This window comes from Parasteatoda tepidariorum, chromosome 2, assembly GCF_982258835.1.
Source record: "Parasteatoda tepidariorum strain Cologne lab strain chromosome 2, Ptep-v5.0, whole genome shotgun sequence".
NCBI classification, from domain to species: domain Eukaryota; kingdom Metazoa; phylum Arthropoda; class Arachnida; order Araneae; family Theridiidae; genus Parasteatoda; species Parasteatoda tepidariorum.
In genome coordinates, this window is record NC_141756.1 from 25249525 (window position 1) to 25272251 (window position 22727).

Consider the following 22727-nt stretch of genomic DNA (forward strand, 5'->3'; position numbering starts at 1 on the left):
TGGTAGAGATAGTTATTTTGGTATTTCCAAAGTAGTTTAAAATAGTATGAGGCATAATAAAATTGAAGAATTGAATGGATAAACGTTAAATAACATTTTTATGAATTTCACTAAACTAGATTTTAAGTTAACTCGATTCACTGATACTGAAAGATACACTGTTAAAAATATCGAAGAAAAATGGGTTAATAACAATTTATTTAAATGTTGTTTTACCATATTCAGAAAAAATAGTCAAATAACCATAAGTAATATGGTATTCAGTCTGTTAACTGTGAGAAAATTTAACTTATATTATTATTAACTGCTTTCATTTAATGAGGTTAAGCAACCAGAATTTTATCTCACCAGCTAGGCTCACATAATGAAGCCACTTAATCCTAGTAAATGGGTGCGTTTTATAGACGAGAGATCTAATCTGTCAGTGCCATGACCAACAGAACAAGGGCTTGAGTCCTAGCCTTGACACCACAGTATTTCCTCAATGCAACAAGAGTTTTCTGATTCCTGCACCCCCAACTTTGTGACCTTCAACTAATAGAATATGATGCTTTCAATCACGCATAGATGGCAGCACCATGAAGTTGTTTAACATAAAAAAATCAAAAGTCTAGTAGTTTTCATGTTTTACGCTAGATGAAACAACCAGAAATATTAATTGAACCATTACCTCATGAAAAACCTAGCTCCGGCTAAATTTCGTTTCGTAACAGTTTTGATACTAGCTGTAAATGGTTAAAGACCGTATAGTTCTGTATTCATGGTTTTGCAACCATGATAGTTGCAAACGCTCGAAACAGTAAAGAAAAAATATTCTTTACCGTAAATTTTAAGGTTAATTGCATGACAGCTAACGATTATTTTACCGTTAGTTTAGAATGAAAATTATTACTGTGTAAAAAACGAAACTTATATCTCACCTTTCATTCTTATCCGTAAGTTTTCAATTGGTGAAATTTATTATTCCATAACGCTCATTTAAAATGTTCGCCATCTCAATCCTGGCGTTTAAAATTGCTGACAAAATGAGAGATTTTTTAATGTAACTCGACAAATGTAGGTTGATAAATGCACCTAAACCCTTTTAAACTCCATAAAAACTCCTAAGCAAAGTCAACTGGCACCTTTTTTTATTAAAGTTTCCAACATTTAAAAAAGTGACTAAATAAAGTAAATAAGACTAGAATATTTTTTTTCTGAAAATATCTCAATCTTTTCAAAAATTGTTTCTGCTCCTAGAATTTTCTACGACAAAGCTCTTTAACTGTTTATGTTTTCTTTCTGTTTAAAAGCTTATTTTTAATGTTAATTTTCATCTTTTTTAAATCTTGAATTTTAGAAAAGTGAACTTAAAACACTGTTTGTTGCTTTCTTACTGTTTTTCTGTTACAAAAGCTTTAGAAAAATTGCGTTTGAAAGAAATCTTTCAAACTTCAACGGAACTAAATTAATATGTAAGTAACAATATTATATAAAATAGTGTGATAATATAAATTCAAAGGTTAGATAATCATAGAACATTTGGCTAATTTGAAAAAATGGGCTTCTTGGGGTTTTTCTATGGATGACCATGGTTTCCCGTAGCAGGAATGTTGGGATTTGGCGCAGATTTATCTGGCCATGAAAATAGGAAAAAGCCATTCATTTTCAGTGGCTCCAGCTATTTAAAAAGGGATTCTGAAAGGGAATTGTTTGCAAGAATATCCTTTACTTAATCAAACGTCATTCAAATGGGAAAATTTAGAAATTTTGATATTCTCCAAAACATGACGTCATTCAAATGATAGGGAATTTCTGGGATTTTCTTAATGAGTAATTTTTTAGGAATTATTACCCCTTAACTTCAGAATATAAACTTTTAATTTGCACCATGACTTTTTATGGCTCTTTGTGAAATAATGATTTCTACGTCTTAAAATTGATAAGAAAAATCTATTAAAAGCTTATTATTTAATATAGAAAGGCTCGTATGAGACATTCTATATTATATGTATAACTCATTAATTACAACAAATTGTTAATTTAATTAACAAATTTATTCAATCAACCAAAATATTTTTTTCAAAAGTTTTATCTAAGAATCACATTAAATCTTCCTATATCAAATATAATTATTCCCATAAAGTTAATTAAGTAAAAGTAAATTTCCGAAGCATATTTACATTTAATTTAAATAAAATAATAACTTCCGGACTTGAACCAATTTAAATTCTTCAAAACTGCTTACAAATTAGATCTCGTTCTTCGTTCTCTCGCAAAATCCCATCACATAATTCCTTTAATCGATTGCACCCTTCTCTTAAATTCGAAACTTTTACTCTAGCAATTAGAGATAGAGGCTTAACTATACTCCTCAGTTTTCTAAAAGTGGCTTAATTTTATATACAGCGAAGGAGTCCTCTGTTCCCAGGCGCCAAATGAAAGCACCTCATCATTAAGCTGTAGTTGAATTTGGCGAGATCTGAAATTCCATTAAAAACTTTTCTCCCTATTAAAGTTGTAGATGAAATGTACGAAAACAGGCCTTTTTGGAGTCCATGATAATGCAATTTATGTGGGGGTGTCGATTACACCGTTTGGAATAATGCAACTGCAAAATGCATTATGAATAGAATAGAAGTTTTGATAATGGAGTCATTTGTTAAAAGATTAATTCCATTTAATGCACCATTCATAAAAATTAAAACTCCAGAGTAGAGAATCAGCCGCATATAAAATTGAATATTGATGCAAATATTTAGTTTAGGTTTAGTTCGTGCAAATTCCATTGATTGACTTATAATCTCTTAAAATAGGATAACATTTCTGGAAGAATGAATAGAAATAAGGAAAAATAATTTCGAACAAAAGAGGAAATTCTAAAACGTTACCCCGGATTTATAATTTAAAAAATTATCAAAAGTAATGAACATATTTCAAGTTAAACATGAATAAATATGTATGAAAAGAAGTTTTAAATAAATCATTCTCAAATCAAAGACAATCAAATCTCTATAAAATGTACGTTTTAAGATTCCATTACGTCAAGCATTATTTCAATCCACATTCCGGGTTTTTATGTTTCTCTATCAGATTCCCTCTAAGGGTTTTTTTTTCGTGCAGCAACACCTTTGCATAAACACAATATAAATTTTTATTACTAGAATTTCAATTAGCATTTTAACAATAATAATGAAACCACACATGTTAAAGTAATTTCGTTTCTTAATTAATTTTTTTAATTCTCTCTTGACGATTGAGCAAAATTAAACATTAATAAGACCAATCATGACTAATAAAAAATTAAGGAAAGAGGTAATAACTAAACAATAGTAAAGACGACACAACAGTAAGCAAGATGTAATACAACAATCGGTAAGAAATAAACAGCAATATTTGAAAGGTAAAATAAGGCAAACTAAAAATAGGAGTTTATATATAATTCATAATTTGAAATGCCCTGTCAGACATAATAGCAAGAGATATAAAATACTCTAAATTAATATATTTTAAAAAAGTGTACTCATTTTAATACAATCTGTTTTATATTATAATGTTTAAATACATTTTGCAATTCAAAAATACACGAAAATTAATTTAAGATAAAATATGTATTTTTAAGTGTTACATCAGAACATTATTGCCATCTCATATCATTTTTAATTACATCTTCAAAATGTTTTATTTTAAAGCATAAACGCAATATCATATTTAGTTTTGAATACATCAAAAAAATCTTGTCGAGTTCTTCAAGACATGAAAATGAATAAAAATAATATATTTAAAAGAAAAGTAATAATGGCTATCATGATCAAAGATATTACAAACACCTTATACACAGTAACACAGTAACATAATGTGTTGATAATCATAATTGTAGTATTTTGATAATAGAGTTAGATAACATTACTTAGAATTCTGTTACAATTCTATGTATCCAATATTGAAATTTTTAGTAAAGGGGAATATAGAAAGTATAATTAATTATGCAATTTTTTGACTAAACCAAAATTTTGTTTCTGAAAATATAAATTATGTTTTTGAAACATTCCAATAAAAACGAATTTAAATTAGAAATTTAGTAAATATACGTATTTGCTTTTAATCTAGAAAAGTATAAAATCAATAAATAAATGTATATTACCTTTGAATACGTAATTACCTTTGTATACGTAAAAACAAAAAGGAAAAATTGTAGAAACAAACTAGAAAAAAAACAGGAAGGAAACTGAAATTGAATGGCATCTATAGCAAGCTTATTGTAATTTCGTGATAAACTTGTTCGGCTAGAGAAAAGAAATAAAAAGAATTCATTTAAAATTACCGAACACTAGTTTTTACAGTCAACATAAATAAAAATACGTTAGAAGCAGTAAACATAAGCAGTATTTTATATTCTATGTTTGAATTATGCAACAAAACTTGGGGAGTTGTTTAGTGAACGATTTTAAAATGAAGTTTCTACGAAAAAGAAAGATTTAATTAAATAAAAAAAATGATTTTTAGCAAAACCATCGTTTGGAACAAGCTATAATAATTCCAAACTTTATTAGTTTATAACGATCAAAAATTCGAAAAGAAAATCTAATTAGAGAAAACTTTACTGCACCTACCTGCATCCAAAATTTATTTCGTGAATAAAAAATGCCTTAAGATCGGTATTTAACTTTATTTTCTTACGCTGCCGCCCTGTTTATTTACAAATAAAGCGAAAGTATCAATTTGGAAACATACTCTATGTTTTAGAAAGCAGATAGGTATGTTTTCATGATTTAAATCAATCTGCTCATTTGAAATGAGTATACTCGTCTGAGAACTTTATTTATTACAGTGAAATTTTTTTGTATTTTTTAATCTAAATTTTTTTGCATTTTTTAAATATTATTTACAATTTTCTAAAACATTCTATTTTTAATGAAAAATACTTTTCGATTCCATTTTATTAAAAAAAATTAAAGCAGGCTTATTTTGACATGACACTTTTTGTTGCTGACGAACTAAAAGAAATTACCAATAATGACAAATTCAGTAGACATACATTATTTATTATTCAGTAGACATACATTATTTATTGCTTTTTTGAAACCAGTTTAACGGTTCACAGAAGTATGCTATAAACATTTTGTGATTTTTTAAATCATGGAAAAAGACATATATTTTGAAAAACGATATTGAACAAGTGATAAAGTTGGAAACATTTAATAGATTTGAACAAGAAGAATATTTGTTTGTTTTTTTCCTTTCAGCATAAAATCAACTGAGAAAGTGATGACATTAATTTGTATTCACTTAAAATCAGTTAAGTAAGCAGTGAAAGCATTCGAATTATTGTGGGTAAAACTAAAACCGCTTAAAAAAAATGAACTAAAAAACTAAAACCGTTGGGTAACAACAGTCTTAGTTTTTTAATTGAGTTAAAAACATCATTGTATCAAATTTTCAATCAAATTAGAACATATCGTTTTTTTTAAGTTTCAATAGCTTATTAATTTATTTTTAGAAAAATATAGCTAGCTAGTATGTTTCGCAATAGTTCTATTACAGCATTCTCCTTATTTCCGCACTTTTTTTCAAAGTTGTTAGCAAAATTTTTATACGGACTGCTTAAGTTATTTATTTCTAAGCGTCTTGAAATAAAATTTATTAAACAGTTTAAAACATGAAAAAAATAATATTTTGTATAACTAAGAACACTTACTGTTTTTACTTTTTAAAAAAATCTTCTCACAGAAGTCTTAATAACTTCATATAATGACTTCATATAACTCCATAATAACTTTATAATAACTTCATATACAATCAAAAACTATTAAATTGGAAGTATACTTGCTTTGGATACCTAGTACACTCAATTTAAACTGAGTAGGGTTAAAAAAGCGTTTTATATATTCATACATCATGTTATAAAGCATAAATATATTCAAATGTGTATTAAGATTCAAAATATAAGTACGCAAACGAGATGCCTTATTTGAATTTCAATACCTTCCCTTATCTGTATGCTAATGGAGATAGCAAGAAGATATTTCTCGCATCTAAATTTGATTTTCAAATAAATGAAGATATAATGAAAGCTTTTGAATCAGTAAGGCGATATATTTTTCATTTTCTTTGCTGCACTTTGAGGTTGAGATTAGATGAAGTTAATTATAAGATTATTTTTAAGAGAGTACTTTAAAAATTATAATTAATTGATTTCTTAGAGACTTGATTATTACACATAGATATGATCGCTCAATAATATATCATCCATAAGCTTTATTATATTCTGTTAAATGAATCAATTTGTTCGTAAATGCATCTTTTTCTCTTCCTTCAGTACTTGGTGTGTTGTCTTACGTAAATTAAGCAGATTAATCTGTTTTAAAACACCGCATTTAGCTATTAAATAAATTAAATAAACTAATTATTTTATACTTGATACATTTAACAGCTTGACGTAAACAAGTTAATTAAATTTCAGGATCGATTCCATGGATATATAGACCATCTAACTTTATAATATCCAAATTAATTAATAATCTTCGCTTTACCCCTTAATAATTCACGTTGATACGTATTTATTCACGTTTGTGCTAAACTTAACCGATATGACCATATATACATATATAATCGATATTTTTGGTCATATCTTTTCACAGTGCATATTTTGTTATGGATATTTAAAGGTTATTTTATGGGATGAAACAAAAAGGAATAAACAAGTTCAAAATCTTTAAAAACTTTAACAAAACACAGCTAGGGGTCTCTTCACAAAGAAATAGGCCCTGAATAGGCTAGTGATGAGATAGCTTGCGTTCAATAGGAGATTTCTGCATTCTCCAACTTACAAAGTAATTAAATTGAAACGCGTTTCTTGTATGCATTTTGAGTTTTTTTACTAGGATGGAACTCCTCTCTCCTGTATCATCGATTTAAGAAATTCCTTTAATTTTGCATTGCTGAAATGGTGCAATGACCATGCTGAACACCGAGACACTGGCCTACTTACGTAACTTTCTCGATTTCCTGGCATTACCCGTTGGGATTTTTTTGCAGATGAATACGTGAAATATCACCTTGTAACAGTGTTGTATTACCTTCTTGTTATCTGCTTTGTTGGAGCTTGTAGAATACCTCAGATTATTTTGCTCGTTGTCAAAAATTTATAAGACAACTATCATACAATTTAATTTTTAAACAACTATCTTTTTAAAAGAAAAAACTATGTATCACAACTTTTGGTGTTTAGAAACATACAAAAAGCGAAACGAAAAATGCATACTTACTGCGCAAAAGTAACTTGATAAAGTTCTTTACAAATCACAGTACATTTCAGACAATGCTGTCGTAAACTGCCAATGAAATTTACATTTAGAGTTATTAATCAAATTTTTGTCCTGTGCTATTGTACTAGTTTTAAGAGCTTAAAATTTAAAGAAGAATCAAAACATATAAATCTCAAATCAATGAAGTCAATCTCAAGAATTTCGTGCAATTATGATTATTGAGACTCATTATTTATTAACCAGAGTTGTCATAAACCAGCTCAAATTTTCCCCTTTCATTCTGGTAAAAAGGCAGTTGAATATAACAGAATACAGGTAAGATTCTGCCTTCTACCAATGGAAATTTGACATAAACCGCTTACATATCATCCCACTACTGAAATTTTCCAAATAATAGTTTTGAACAAAGTAAGGCTATTGAAAGAGCATCAAGAACAAAGAGCAGAAATTAAGGAATCAAATTATAAGAATTTCAACTAATACAACCCTTGAACCACCTCTGAAGTGTAAATTTAATTTGAGCCAAATTCTGTGAAGTCGGTTTGGAGCTTTTAATGAGTTTCCCACTCGAAAATATTTATTAAATTTCATCCGGGCACTTTTGTAACGGTGAAGAGTAAAAGGCATTTACAAAAGGTTGCTGGGGGTGTGTGTTGGCGTGTAACTCGAGTTGAATTCAATTCTCACGTCGCCAAGCAATTATTTATCAGTTAAGTCTAAATATAATTTCAATGATTTCTACTTCGATTAGCTCGTTCGTTCGTCAAAGCAAAGGACGGTAATGAAAATTGAGTGCTTCTAAGGAATAACTAGGCGTTTTCGGCCGTAATTTGATTCTATCCATCTGTGTGTTCTAAAGTCCATCTATTCAGATGTTTATTATAAGTAGCCCCATTATGGAAAATGTTATTGGATGCCATTACTTTTGTTTGATTTAAATATACTTTAGTTACATGCATTTGTTTGTAAACATACCCGCAGATCCAAAACAGTCTTTGTTTATATTATGAAACCCCGCTACAGTGAACCGTTTGTAGTCACAGTAATTAGTTCACTATAAACTATGGTGCTCAATATCTAATTCCTCTGTAAAATATTTTTGAGTATATTATAGGAAGTAAGGATTGTGCTAGCACATAAACTGCTTATTAATTAACGTGCTAAATATAGTAGAGTCTGTTTACAACGAAATCTCTCTTCATCAAATTAAGAAATTTTTATCATTTATTTAAGTAACTGCTTAAAGCAAGTGTCCACTATAAGGGTATGAAATAACCTTAGTTAAATATTAGTTAGGACGGGATCACTGAAAAAAGATGATTACAACTAATATCCCTTGTTCATTATATAGCTGTTTTAGTTTGTAGCAAGTTTAAATAGTTCCAGATAGCTGTTAAAGTTTAGCTTTTTTTCTAAGTTCTTTATTCTCTAAGTAAATGTACATTAGATATTGGTTTCTGATAATTGTTTCTGAGATATTGATTCTGATTGGTTCCTGAACAGGCATTGAAAGTTTTAGTTTCTTGTTGGTGCCATTTCTACATACTAAAAGTTTTTTTTTAAAAATGTGCCCAGTCCTTTCTTTTAGTAGATTCCCAGCCATTGCGATCTATATGTAAACGAGAAGGTTAACCGACTGGCCAAACAAGGATACTCGCTTCCACAACCTCCATTTGTTCTTCCTTATAATCAAATTTCTTCCGCCATTGTAAGAGCGACAAATAAATTTGTTAAGACAACCAAACAGCTGGGGCTGCTGGAAAAAATGATATGCAGTCTTATCCTCAAACAATCTCATCCAAATTTCAGAATTTTTATAGGATATAATTATCTCAAAATCACCTTCGCCTTATAGACATTTATGATGATTCTCATAGGACTCTGTGTTCCCAAAGACTAGCAATTTTAATAACTTCACTAATTTCCCATCCCAAAGCAATAGCACTAATTTTTTGATTATTGATTACAACTTTCACATAAAGGCTACTTTTTACTGGACAGCTGGAAGTAAAAAGGCCAATGCAGCCGACTCATTAACCTAGGGAAAAAATCAGTATATTTTTCGGATTAACAAGAATGCTACATAAGAAAGTAAATTTCCAAAAAAAAAAAAGTCAAAACACTTAGGTTTTTAAAATCCCTGAAATTAAGCTTTCTCCATAAGTTGTTAGGTGGCGCTGTCAAACGTAATCTTATTGAAAGAGAAATCCATAAAATCTCGTCCTTTTTTTTAATTATAGTTGGATATTTTATTACATAAATTCTTGGTTTTAAAGTATTATTACAAATTAATTATGACTTTTTTTCTGTCTGTGAACATTTCTAAGCAAGTTGAATCAATATATTTTCCACACAAACAACACTTAATTAAAGCTTGAATTGTTTCGGTTTCCAAGAGACTTTCAATCAATATAATTCCCCACCCATCCTCTCTACCAACTTCATCAAGAAACTTGCAATCAATTTTTCCAAAAATATCAAGAGAGATTTCTCTTCTAAAGCAAACTTTTAAGGCCATTCCATGCGTTGGAACTTTTAGTTGAGCCTTAATTGGCAAGAACTACATAGGGCACAACTAAACCTCAGAGACAAAATAAATTGAATCAGATTCGAAGGGAATTGAAGGAAATTCCCAAGATAGTAATCATCGCTTGGTAGACCCCTCCCCTCCCTAATACCCCCCAGACCGATGCTTTTCCGGAAAATTCCATGCCGAAGCTTCCAATTAAATTCTTGTAACCAATCTTTAAGTTTGATGTGTTTCTTAATTACTGCCAAGTTACAAAACATGAATAGGTTACATGATGTTCTCTTGCTTGCATCTGTTCAAAGAAAATGTTACGTAACTGCTAGTTGTTCCATAGCTACGTTATGGTTCATTATTTTTTGTAAAATTAAAGAAAATTTATTTATTTCTCGAAATTTTCAGGTTAACTATTTCATTCCTAAAAATAAGTTAAAACGTGTTGTCCATGTACAGTGCGCAACTAAATAAACGAAACACCATGAATAACTTTTCATCTAATGATCGGATTATCTCGTACCAAGACTCTAATTTAATGATTCGAGAACCCCTTATGTTATACATGCTAATTAACTAGGACATACGATATTCTAAGTTACGAAATAAGTAGCAAAAACTTATTATCTCTGATTAAGCATACCCTTTTTTTGATGGATTCGGATTTCTGACTTTCAAAATATTGGAAATAACCACAATCTGGATATTATGGTCGTCTCAATAGCTAGGGCAAAAAAGTGGTCGAAAGTTTGGATCCCTTAATGTTAATTTTACTTTTTTGCATATTTTGCCATCGAGAAAATTTCAATTAAAATGAAAAATTTCTGCACAAAATTATTAAATTCACCAATTTAAAGAAATGCGTTGATAGAATGCAATTTTAAATTACAAAACAAAAATTTTTAATGAAATCTGTCAAAATATTATCGATAAATCATATTTTATGCATGCTAATTTAAAAAAAATTCTCACTGTATAATGCGTGAAATATAGAAACAAAAAAAATTAATAAACCTTTAACCTAACGATTGCAGTTTTACATATCAACATGCGGTCTTAATATTTAAAGTATTTAATTTAGATAAATAACGTTACAAAAATCAGACATATAAACTGTACTTTCCCTAGATAAACTTGCATGTGTGGATAGCCCCAATCTATCAACAATGATTTAAATTATATTAAAATTATAAGTTAAAAGAGAAAGCTGAAATTCAGACAACTTAATTTTAATTTTACTCTTACGTTTTCGTCATATTTCTGAAACTATTAAAGTAAATCAAAACATTTTATAAGACAGCTAGGAAACTAGTTTATCCAAAGTGTGTTTTGATAATTTAAAAGAGTAAGATTATTTTCAATTTAACTTGCAGTTTATTGAAAAACTCAAATTGTTCGATAGATAAATTTTTATTATATTTTACACAGTGAGGATAAATTATTGTCAAAACTACTGGTGAACTTTGCTGTGTTTCTGGTAGAGTTTATCATATTTTGGTACACGAAATATATTCACTATTTATATTAGCATATTCTGGTCCTTTGGCCTACAATCCGTAATTTTAGCCGAAGTACTTTGGAAATGGCTTTGGTAAAATTACGGATGAAATAGTTTTATAATATGTGCTGAAATTTAATAAATATAGTAAAACATGGTAATTTTACCATAATATCACAAAGCATGACATAAAAACCATTCATTCATTTAAATATACTGTTCAGTTTTGTATTTTTTGCTAAATATGTGTTAATAAGGACCATTGATGGTAATCGTCATATGGTAACGGAAAACCGTTACCGTATGTAAGAAAAAAATACCAAATGAACGGTTAGAATACCGTATATTTTAGTTTTTAATACAAGACTTATGTTTTGTTTGAATAGATATGTAATCAGAATACAGAGCGGTAACTCTAACAGAATTTTTTCTCCGTATAAAGTACGTTCAGGCTTTAGTTCTTAAATAGTTCGTTTTAACGTACGATTCAGACAATTATACTTTTAAAGGATGATGAATTTATTCAAAACACATATAACATTTTGATGAGCTTATGAGTTATTTAAAAATATACATATTTATAATGAACGTCAAAACACGAGATGATGGAATGTTGCAATTGTTGTGAATGTTTGCAAGAAAACTAGAAGAATACTATAAAATGTAGATTTGTAACTAGGAATATTTTGCCCAAGAACAGCAAAGGGTAAAACATAGATGGTACTAGTAAAATCTTAAATAAAACTTTTGTTAAATGAAGCGATTAGTGATAGTTACATTTTCTGCTACTTTATAAATAAAATTGTTGTATTTTTTTTTTTATTTAACATTTTGAAATTCTATCGAACTTTAAAAACTAAAGAGGTTAATATGACTAATTTCTACATTACAGATCGATAATTCTAATTTTTTTACTTTCGTAATTAAGAACTTCGACATTTAACGAGTTTTAAATGATGGAACATTTAGTAATATTATTAATTTCAAATTTGAATTCTTATTTTTTCTAAATCAGCTACTATGGCATCTAATGTATTTCAAAAGAGGAATAATTTAGTGATGCAACTAGTTTCTACATTATAATTTTTTTTTAAAATTTCTTTTTTCAAATTAGCCATTTTAAAGTATGAAAGGCTTAGTGATATTAGTAATTTTTACATTATAGCCCAGATTCTTTTATCATTGTTATTAACCACTTAGACTTCTAACGCTTTTTAAAAATTTGTCAAGATTGCTTAATGCTACTACTAATTTCCACATTATAGATAACTATTGCGCACCTTGCTTTCTTAATTAACTACTTCGACGTTGAATGCGTCATGATAGATGGTGGGGTCAGCGGTATGACTAATTTCTACATTTCAAAAGGATACTCTTGCCTTTTAATGCCGTACAAATACTCATCCTATTCCCGTTCTCTTAATAAATCTATTCCGAATGGATCGAATGAAGTCCCAAGAACCGGAACAAACTCCCTGAATTTCCGAAACAAACTTTCCCTATCGGTCAAGTCAATCGAAATCCTAATTCTGGTATACGCTTCCTAAACCTTCCTCCCAAAGAGTGACCATTCACTTCCCCATTAAAAGGGATGCACCACCAAATTGCGAAGAAGCCGACGAACTTCATTTCCTAATCGAAAATAACTCCCGCTCCTGAGAGAGCTTTGAACTCGAGATTAAACGCCTGTGTTGCAGGGCTAGTTAGTTAAAAGAGTCCAATCGTGTATGTACAGTAGTTATTAGATGTACACCAGATGGCATTTTAATTAAGTTTACTGTTGGAAAACGGTCGCCTTACTCCCATTCAGCTATTGGCTCTTTCGAATTTTTCCAGCGTGTTATTGGTTGGTTCACAGTTGGCAGTGTTTATTAGAAGGTGAAAATTAAGTAAAATCTTCAAAAGGAAATAGTACTCTTTGTACTCTATGATATCAATTCTAACATACTTCATAGCAAAAAAACTGACATTTTCATCTGTGGTGTATGATATTAGAGCTAGAATAGTTTTATATGCATGTTAGGTGAAAAAAATGCAAATAAACATATTTTTATTTTTGAATACGATGCCAGGAGGTAATTAGTTTGATTGATAGTTCCTGCTGCATTCATTGATTTTCTATGAGTTTCTCGTTCCACGTAAAACAAAGTAATTTATATAATCGGTTACTTAGAATTATGTTGCAAATTAGATGCAAAATTTCAAATAATAGTAGTAACATTTCATTTACGTCGCACTAGAGTTTCAGGATGGGCTATTGGCAACGGACGGTCTGGGTAGCATCCCTGAGAATGGTCCGAAGAGATGCCATGACGATTTTGATACTCAGAGATGGAAGAACTCTTCTTTGGGATACCAAAAAAGAGTCTCCCCGTCTTTGGTAGCCCGACGATCTGCGTGCGAACTTCAGCACTTTACGGTAGGACAGTTTTACAAAGACCAATACCGAGCAACCTCGGTCGATGACTGCAACCAGTAATGCTTGACTCCAATGCTTTTTACAGTTACGTCTTTACCATCATTACATAGCAGGTTGAAAAATTTCGACATTTTATTATACATTAAAGAGATTTAGCATTTCTATGCAGCTTTAAGCAAGTTTACGTGCGTATATTCTGTACAAATTCTGTAGAGAACTGAGATTGGTCTGTAGCAAAGGTGCTATGCATAACATACGTACGTGAATATGCTGCATGAAAGTGCTAAATTCCCATATTATTTCAGCCGCCTTATCGGTATGGTAGGCAGAAAATTCGTCAACCATAATTCATCGTTGCAGAGGAATGTGCCTTCAATCAAAATGCTCTTTTACAGATTGTATTTTAGTGGTTCGGAATGTGTTCTAATGTAATGATACTGATGGTTTCAAAGCTATAAAATGCAGAAAAGGAAGAGGAGTATTATATAAGATTATCACAAACTTATCTGCTCTCAAATTTAAAAGTTCTTATCATGGTACAGAGGATTCTTATCACTACCACGGTTCTATATAGAATGATAGATAAAAGCAAAATTTATGAGTAAAAAATTGCTAATACGTATTTGAATACTGTCTTATTCTGATCAAAACGTTTGCGTAGTGATAAAATTTCGCTCCTATATATCATTCAAAATACACTCCTACATTCCAACATCACCAACTCGAAAAATCTATTAAAACTACATTTTTTTTCATTTAATTTCATTCAGAAGTCAAACAAAACTTTAGCTGTACAACTGCAGCTTAAATTGAATACGTGATAAAATTACTATACAAATAGCCTGCTACCTCAAAATTGCTGAATCTAGGACCAAGCATGGCACAAAAATGAGTATGCTGGCAATTGTTTCCTTTTATTCGATTCGAATTTCAAGCAAATCTTGAACTACATTAATATATCTTAAGACAAGCGTTAACTTCTATGCTTATAAACTGCCATCTCAAAATGGATGAATCTAAAATCAAGTACAGCACAAAAAGCTAATTGATTGTAATTTGTTCTTTTAATTCTCTTCAAGATTCAAACATAATTTTATCTTTATTGATTGAAGCTTAAACTAAGCACAATCTTCCAAACATATAAAGTGCAACTTCACAATAATATAGAACGAAGTACGACAGAAAAAGCTTTATCATGGATATTGTTTTATTTAATTCTTTTCAAAATTCAAACAAAATTTCAACTATATTTATTGAAGTTTAAAATAATCGCAAGCTTCAATGCATATAAGCTACCAGTGGATGAATATAGAATCAAATGTATCACAGAATGCAGCATAGAGGCAATGCTATCTTTAAAGGTATTCAAAATTCAAGAAAAACTAAATAAGCATTAACTTTCATGAATATAAGTTGCCACCTCAAAGTAGCTGAAGGTACCGAAAATATTACGGTCGTTATTGCCTACTTTAATTCTGTTCAAAGTTCAAACAAAACTTCAAATTATTCTCACATTAACCGCAAATTTCCATGCACATAAACTTCCATCTCAAAATGGTTGAATTTAAGACCAAGTACAGCAAATAAAGCATTTATGCTGGCAGCTGCTTCCTTTAGCTCTATTCAAAACTCAAACAAAACTTAAACTGCATTATTGAAGCTTCAAATAAGAACAAAACCCTATTCATATAAACTTTCACCTAAAAATGGCCGAATATAGAACCGAATCTGGGGCAGTTTAGAAGAAGAAGAAAATATTCCCACCGGAACAAAAACAATTTTCTCACATAAAAACGTGAGTGGACACATAACAAAACAGAAATGGACTCCTTTGAAGAAGAAAAAAACATCTTTTGATGACGAAAGAGAAACAGAGAATATCCACAGAGAATCTCAGTCACAAGTACTAAGTCCTTTTCCTTTTTCAGACAAATGCCCTGTTGAAGAGAATCGTGACATTCGCAAAACATTTGGCGACACTTAGGCGTCTAACGGCGTTCATTCAGAGAACCTGAATCGCCGTTTTGTTCTGTGCCACACACGTATTTCTTCCATTGCGTGTTTTATCATCATCCGGGGGTTTTTTTTCATCTTCCCTTTCTTCCCAAAGTAGTTGGTAAATGTTAGAAATCTAAGAAAAGTGCTACTAAAGGTAATGCTAGTATATAAGATGGCATATTTGGTTTGTTTTTTTATTTTGTCAATTGTTTCCCGTCTTGCTAACATGACTTGGGCGTATAATAGTTTAGATGATTTTCTACTGAGTAGGTCTTTCGTGCAAGAGGAATTGAAACTAACTGGTCGTTGAAGAGTTTGGTGTGTTAAGAAAGAAAAAAAAATGCTATTTGTTGGTAAAAGTAAATCAGAGTTTCGTAAACTATGAGAATCATTTTGTTAGAAATATTTGGAAAAGGGAAAACTTAAAAATGTTTAGATATTTTATCCGAGTTTTTAACGTAGATGCTTTTAAAAAGAAAACTTTAATTTTTGGGGAGAACTGTACAGAGCAACTTGTAATTTATTTCGTTCGTAATATCTTCAAAATGTTCGAGTAGGGGAGCGATCCTTATTATTAAATACTCTTCTTAAAATTATGATTAGAAAATAATAATTATTATGATGGTCATTATTATTACATCTAATATACGTATTACCGATCGTAAATTTTTTTTAGCAAAGTATATACTAAATTGGAACGTAGTTTTTATGTCTTAAACTGTATGGTTTTCAGTAAACCAATCACTGTAAATTTTGAAAATCTAAAATAGGTCACTTCATTTTAGTCATACATATGATGACCACAGTTCTTAAGGTTCTTCTTAACTAAAATTTTGATTCAAACTTTTATCCTCAAAAAATTGTTAAAGGTGTTTATTATCTGTGTTCTTAGTAAATAATAGGAAGAAAAATAGTTTTTAACTCTTTTTTTAACTCTTAAACTGCATTCTTTTTAAACAACCACATTTTTTAAAATTCTAGACCTGATGCAAATTGCTTCATTTTAGTCGTGCATATGATGACCACAATTTTATTGATTGTTCTTGAATGAAGCTCTGATTTAGTAAATAATTGGGAAAAAAATAGTCTTTATCTCTGAAACTCACCTTTTTTTGAAAGTTCTAAGCATGAAATCCATTGCTTCATTTGAACCGAGCGAGCATATGAGGACCACAACTATTATCGCTTTTCTCGACTAAAATTTTGTTTCAAATTTTGCTGTCTTTCAAAATTTTAAAGGCGTTAATTAACAGGATTGTTAGTAAATAATTGAAGAATAAATATTTCTGAAACTCACCTTTTTTTCAAAATTCTGAACATAAAACAGATTGTTCATTTTAGCCGAGGATATGAGGACCACAACTAATATGGCTTTTCTCGACTAAAATTCTGATTCAAATTTTTCTGGTTTTCAAAATACTAAAGGCGTTTATTATCAGAGTTCTTAGTAAATAATTGAAGAAAAAACATTTGTTTTTGTTTCTTAAACTACATAGTTTTTTAATCAACCCACTTTTTTTTGAATAAAAAAGAGTCTAAGCATAAAACAGATTGCTTCTTTGCAGCCGTGCATATGATCAGAACAATTATTATGGATCTTCATGACTAAAATTATGATTCAATTTTTTCTGCTTTACAAAATGTTAAAGGCGTTTATTATCAGGATTCATGAAAAATAATAGTTTATCGTCATTTTAATACAATTTATTATCCGCTATGTTGCTAAAAGTGTATTACATATTAAGATTAAGATTTAATGGTGATAAGGACATCATTAAAACTTTTATGCGAAATTGTATTCATTTGAACGCTGAATATTTGCCAAACATTCATTTCAAAGATTATATTCAGTTTGAAAAAATTCTCTCTATCTCTATATGAGATAAGATAATTTCCAAATTCCATTTCACTTTTCTGAAACCGTAAACATTAGTGACAATTCGAAACAATCGAGCCGATATATTACACTTTAATCGAATCTAGCCTATAGAAGGAGTTCCTTTTCGTCTCATTTTCCATTTTACCCATCATGCAAATGGTAATGACGTCATTTGACGAAAGATACATCGTAAATTTGCAAAAGATTCTGGAAAAGGAATGGTAATGGAAGAATGAAATGTAATTGGGAGAGGCATTGTATCACCAAAGCAAATACTTCCAAAAAGAAGAATTAAATGAACCGGAATCCTTCTCGGAAGATCGAAAACAGAAATTGGAGATGGATTCTCAAACGATTTTCTTTGTGCTTCTTTTAAAAGGCGAAGACATTCTATTATTCTAAAAGGCATTCTGTTTATAGGATTAAATTTGTTTTTAAATCATTTTAACGCATTTATTCTGCATAGATACAAAATAGTATAGGAGATAGGCTGGCTTTTCAAAAAATTTAATCAAAAGAAACTCGATGCAGTTATCATAAACTTTAGAGAGCACAAAGAAAATTCAGAAAGTTTTCGAAACAAATGCATTGTTGACAAAGATTGACATATAATAGTGTCTGTTTTTCTTGACGTTTCCAACAAAGTAACAATTTAGAAGCTATCAATAAGAAGAAGGATTCCAGATGACGGTCTTTAAAATTAACTTACACAATATGTGGTTATAAATGTGTGAACGTTCAAAGCTTAAATATGTATTTAAAAAAGGAGAAAACTGAAATATTATTTCCGAAAATTGCCCACTTAAGAGTGAAAAAAAGACGGGTTTTGCGTCGTGAAAAATAGTTGAATAAACTAGCTGGACTCTTATGGTACTTCTTGATTAAAAACTTCATTTGCTTCAAAAATATATAAACAAGAAATAACAAGCGACATGTATCAAGCTGTGAAAAACAGGCATCCAATTTCAAGACTTGCCAGATAAGAACGAGAAGAAAAAAAAGTGATTTGAAATATAAATTAAAAAGCTGCTGACGAAAAATGGAGAAATGAGGGAGAGAAACAGAATACGAAAAACCCCAGTGGCCGAGATGGATAAAAAATGATAAAATGCATTTCTAGACTCTGTGGAGAGATGGTGAGGAACTATTGTCGTTAACAGGGAAAAATGAGATTTCGGGGCTTATACCAAAGATTCCAACAATGTGCAGCAATTGATACTAATTTCTCGTTTGATTGTTGATCTTTTGTTTCTTCTCATTCAAGCCTGGCAAGTCTTGAAAACTGGCTCCTGTTTTTTAGCGCTTGAAACATATCGACTGTTATTTCCGATTTATATATTTTTAAAGCAAATGAAGTTTTTAATTAGTTAACGTATTTAACGATTTGCTTAAGGCTGGTGCCAGTGAACCAACGTGATTGCCCTCACTATGATAAGCTCTGTAAGCAGAGAGCTAAGTCGTTTTTGAAGGTTTTGTCGTAATAAGAATTACCACATTCTAGTAAACAATAAACTATTTGTAGTTGTTTTTTTCACTCTTATGAGTTTATAACATGACATCAGATTAAGTTTTCTTCATGTATAAACGGTGCCCTTTAAGTAAATTATGGAAATAGTGCAAATTGTCAATATGAAGAAAACCCATAGTTTTTGGAATGCAAAAGCCGTTTGTGGTCTCATTTATTTTAACATTTTTAAAAAAATACTATAATGCTGCATTGTTTGGGCTCATAATACTCGTAAATGCAAAAGCTTAGAATAATTCATTATTATTATCATTAAAATCGAAGTGGAAAAATCTCGCCAAATTGGCGATTTATTAAAAACTTCATTTTTTAAAAAAATTATTTCAGGTATTCGTCTATATTTATCCATTATCATATTTACAGTTATTTTTAATATATATGGACCAAGCCGTGATGGCTCAGGGGATAGAGCGTTCGCGTTCCATTGAGGTGAACCGGGTTCGATTCCCAGTGATAGCTGATCTAAACGAATCCTCATCCGGCTTGCAGCAACCACAGTGCTGATGTGAAATATTCTCAGTGGTTGACGGATCATGGGTTATAGTCCCTTTGCAGCCTCAATAACTGAGGGAGGTTCTCGTGGTCTCTCTCTTTATGTAGCGCAAATGCGGATTAGTTCCATTCAAAAGTCCTCCACAAAGGCAAATTTCTTCCTATACTTGATCCAGGAGTTCAATTGTCTTCTGGATTGGGTTCGAAATTACAAGGCTATAGAGTTGAAAATAAGTAGTCGTAAACCCTAAATTAGGTCAGTTGTTCAACGATGGTCATAAAATTATAAAATCAAATACATCTGGACTTATAAATCAAAATCTTTGTTTTCCACAAGAGAATACGTTAAGTTTCAAATTGAAACTTTGTATCGATATTAAGGCTGTTTTTCGAGAGCACTGCTGTCGCATGATATAATGCTTTTTCGCGAATAATATGTTATTTTCATTACTGATGTCATTTTGCAACAGTTCTTCTTGCAACAGTTCTTCTAAGGTCAAGTTTAGCCCATGTTTAGCTAGGGCTCTCTATGATAATTCTGATAAGGGCACAGGACGTCAATACGAAGAATAGCCACAGTTTTGTGGAGAGGAAAAACGTCTTTCGCGAATTTTTTAATATTTAAAAACTTACTCCAGTTATCAGGGCTCATACGTATTCAAAAAAAATGAGAATAAGTTAAGGATTTGAAAAATTAAAGGCCGCCAAATTGACGTGTTCTTAAAAATGCTTAATATATTTTTAACTATTTCAGTTATTTGTCCGTTCTAAAGCAAAGATAATTCTTCACAGCAAGATTGCATATATTGTTTGAAATTATAGCTTCGCTTCAAGTGTAATACACTTAAACTGTTGGTTCTTTTTAATAATTTTTCTTAGCAAAAAAGCTTCGAAAACAATGCTAAAGCACCTAAACTGTTGACTTTTTATTCTCTTATTTCTATTGATTAATTTTGAAGAACGATATCTTTAAGCTCAATTAATCTTACTTAGATTATTTTAATTCCTTTTTTTGCTCCTCTTAACCGAAATCGTGAGCAGACAGAGGTTGAATTTTTATTTCTTTAATCCTTAAATGATAATTTGTGACAGCTAAATGTGCATAGTTTTTTGACATGAGTTTTTAGTAGAATTAGAAAGCATGCATTAAGGGTGATCAATATAGAACACTCGATAAATTAATATTTAAAATATATAAATGCTTATTTCATTCAAGCAAAATGCATTCTTATAATTTATTTATTTCAGGCGACGCCGTCCAAGCGGAACTGTTTTCAGACTTGACGTTTCGCTCTATCTGTGCAGTATTGATTCCATGGCTCCAAGATGACGACACGTTACTCACACAAAACTTTTTGCACTCAAAAGGATTTCAAGAATATTGTTGTAAAGTAGCTTTCAATCATTTTACGAACATGGCATACCAATTTAAGTTTTTTTTAAGGAAAAAAAACATTTTCTAACGAATAGACTGATTAATATTTTGTATCAATAACAGTTCTTCAAGTTTTGTTACAAAAAAAGCAATGTTGTGGTATGCTTTTACTTATACTGTTTAATAATAATTTATAACTATTTTCATCCGAAAATGGTAATTTTGCAACAATTGCAGTTTTAATTACTATGTCTGTAAAGAGAAATGGAATTTAGTGTTGAAAGTGTTTGGGTTGATGTTTGTATGTAATGATGATAAATTACTCTCATTTTCAGTAAAAGCAATGCGTCATAAGCAATATTATACAATCAAACTTTTCGAGAAATTACTTCAGTGATACAACAAATTAGTTTATTCTATTGTTAGTAAATACCAATGAGATTAATCTAATGGAAATTAATACATGCAAATAATTTGAAAAAATAATATTTGAACATACATAAAAAAGGACTTTATTTTGCAGGTTATGCTTATATAAAATCATTCAAAGACTATTTTAAAAATATTTGTATGCTAATAACAAAAATAGACTGCATGAAGGGAATGTGAAAATATGGTGATTCAAAACCATTTTTTTAAAAGTGGGCATTTTTGACAGACATTTAACAAGTTTCATAAATTTTCACTAAATAACAGCAGAATGCATAAAAGCTTTTTTTACTTAATTAATAATCTAAACGCTTTATTGAAACATATAAGAATCTTATTGCCTGATTTGTACTAGTATACTCTGCTGAATAATTTCAAAGTATATTATTATTATATTGCTCTAAGTTGAAGTATAAACGACGAAATTCTATGAAATTAATAAGCTATTATTTTAATCTTTCAATATTTCTCATAACTTTAAAAAAAATTTTGTTATGTGTAAGATTGTAATTAATTAAATATAAGGAAATAATTTGGTGGTACTTTATGAATTTAGCAAGGGATTTTAGCGCTATTTTATGAGTTTATCAATAGGAATAGATAATAATACTCCATTAATTTGAAATAAAAATCAATTCAAATTTACATTGAGAACAAATCTTGGTCAAAACTACCGAAATGTGATAAAATTTACCATATTTTTGGTTCTATGAGAATACTGAAGTTCTTGGCAATTTTAAACAAAGTGCTGCAGTGATTATTAACAGCAGAATATGGTATTATAAAATGTGATACAATTTGATAAATGAGGTAAAACTTAGTAATTTTATCATATTTTAGAGCATGCCCTAAAAACCATTTATTCTGTTAAATTTACTTTTCAGATTTATATTTTTTTACTAAACGTGTGGTAATACGAACTGTAATTTTAAAAACCAGGATTTCCAGATAGGCCATTGCCATATAAATGGAAAAATTACGAAATGAATAGTTTAAATGCCAATATATATTCACATTTAATTAATTATATTTTGGTTTTATCAATCAAAATTACAATTATTTTTACCAGAAATGCCATTACCCCACAATATGGTAATTTTATCAAAAAATTATTTCTCCGTGCAAAATTAAAGTTATAAAAAGGGAAAATATGAATTTTTTAATGAATTAAATTGCTGGAATTTCATGAATTTTATTTAGGAGGAAATATTAATTACGGTATCTCAATGGGCACGTTTACTTTTTAATCTCAATTTTAATAAACATATAAAAATAAACATCAAATGTAGTTTTATAATAACACTCTGCATAACTATAGCGATTACACTTTGAAAATATGTCCCA

General features: G+C 29.7%; 1 protein-coding gene across 1 annotated transcript in view; it reads left to right on the plus strand.

Moving 5' to 3' along the window:
* The window catches only part of LOC107447604 (hemicentin-2-like), a 410317-nt gene extending 387792 nt beyond the window's left edge, over positions 1-22525 (plus strand). Inside the window, exon 15 of the mRNA XM_071177281.2 lies at positions 20828-22525. The gene's annotated coding sequence lies outside the window, so the exon portion shown is untranslated. The remainder of the gene's footprint in view (positions 1-20827) is intronic.
* Positions 22526-22727: the final 202 nt, after the last annotated feature.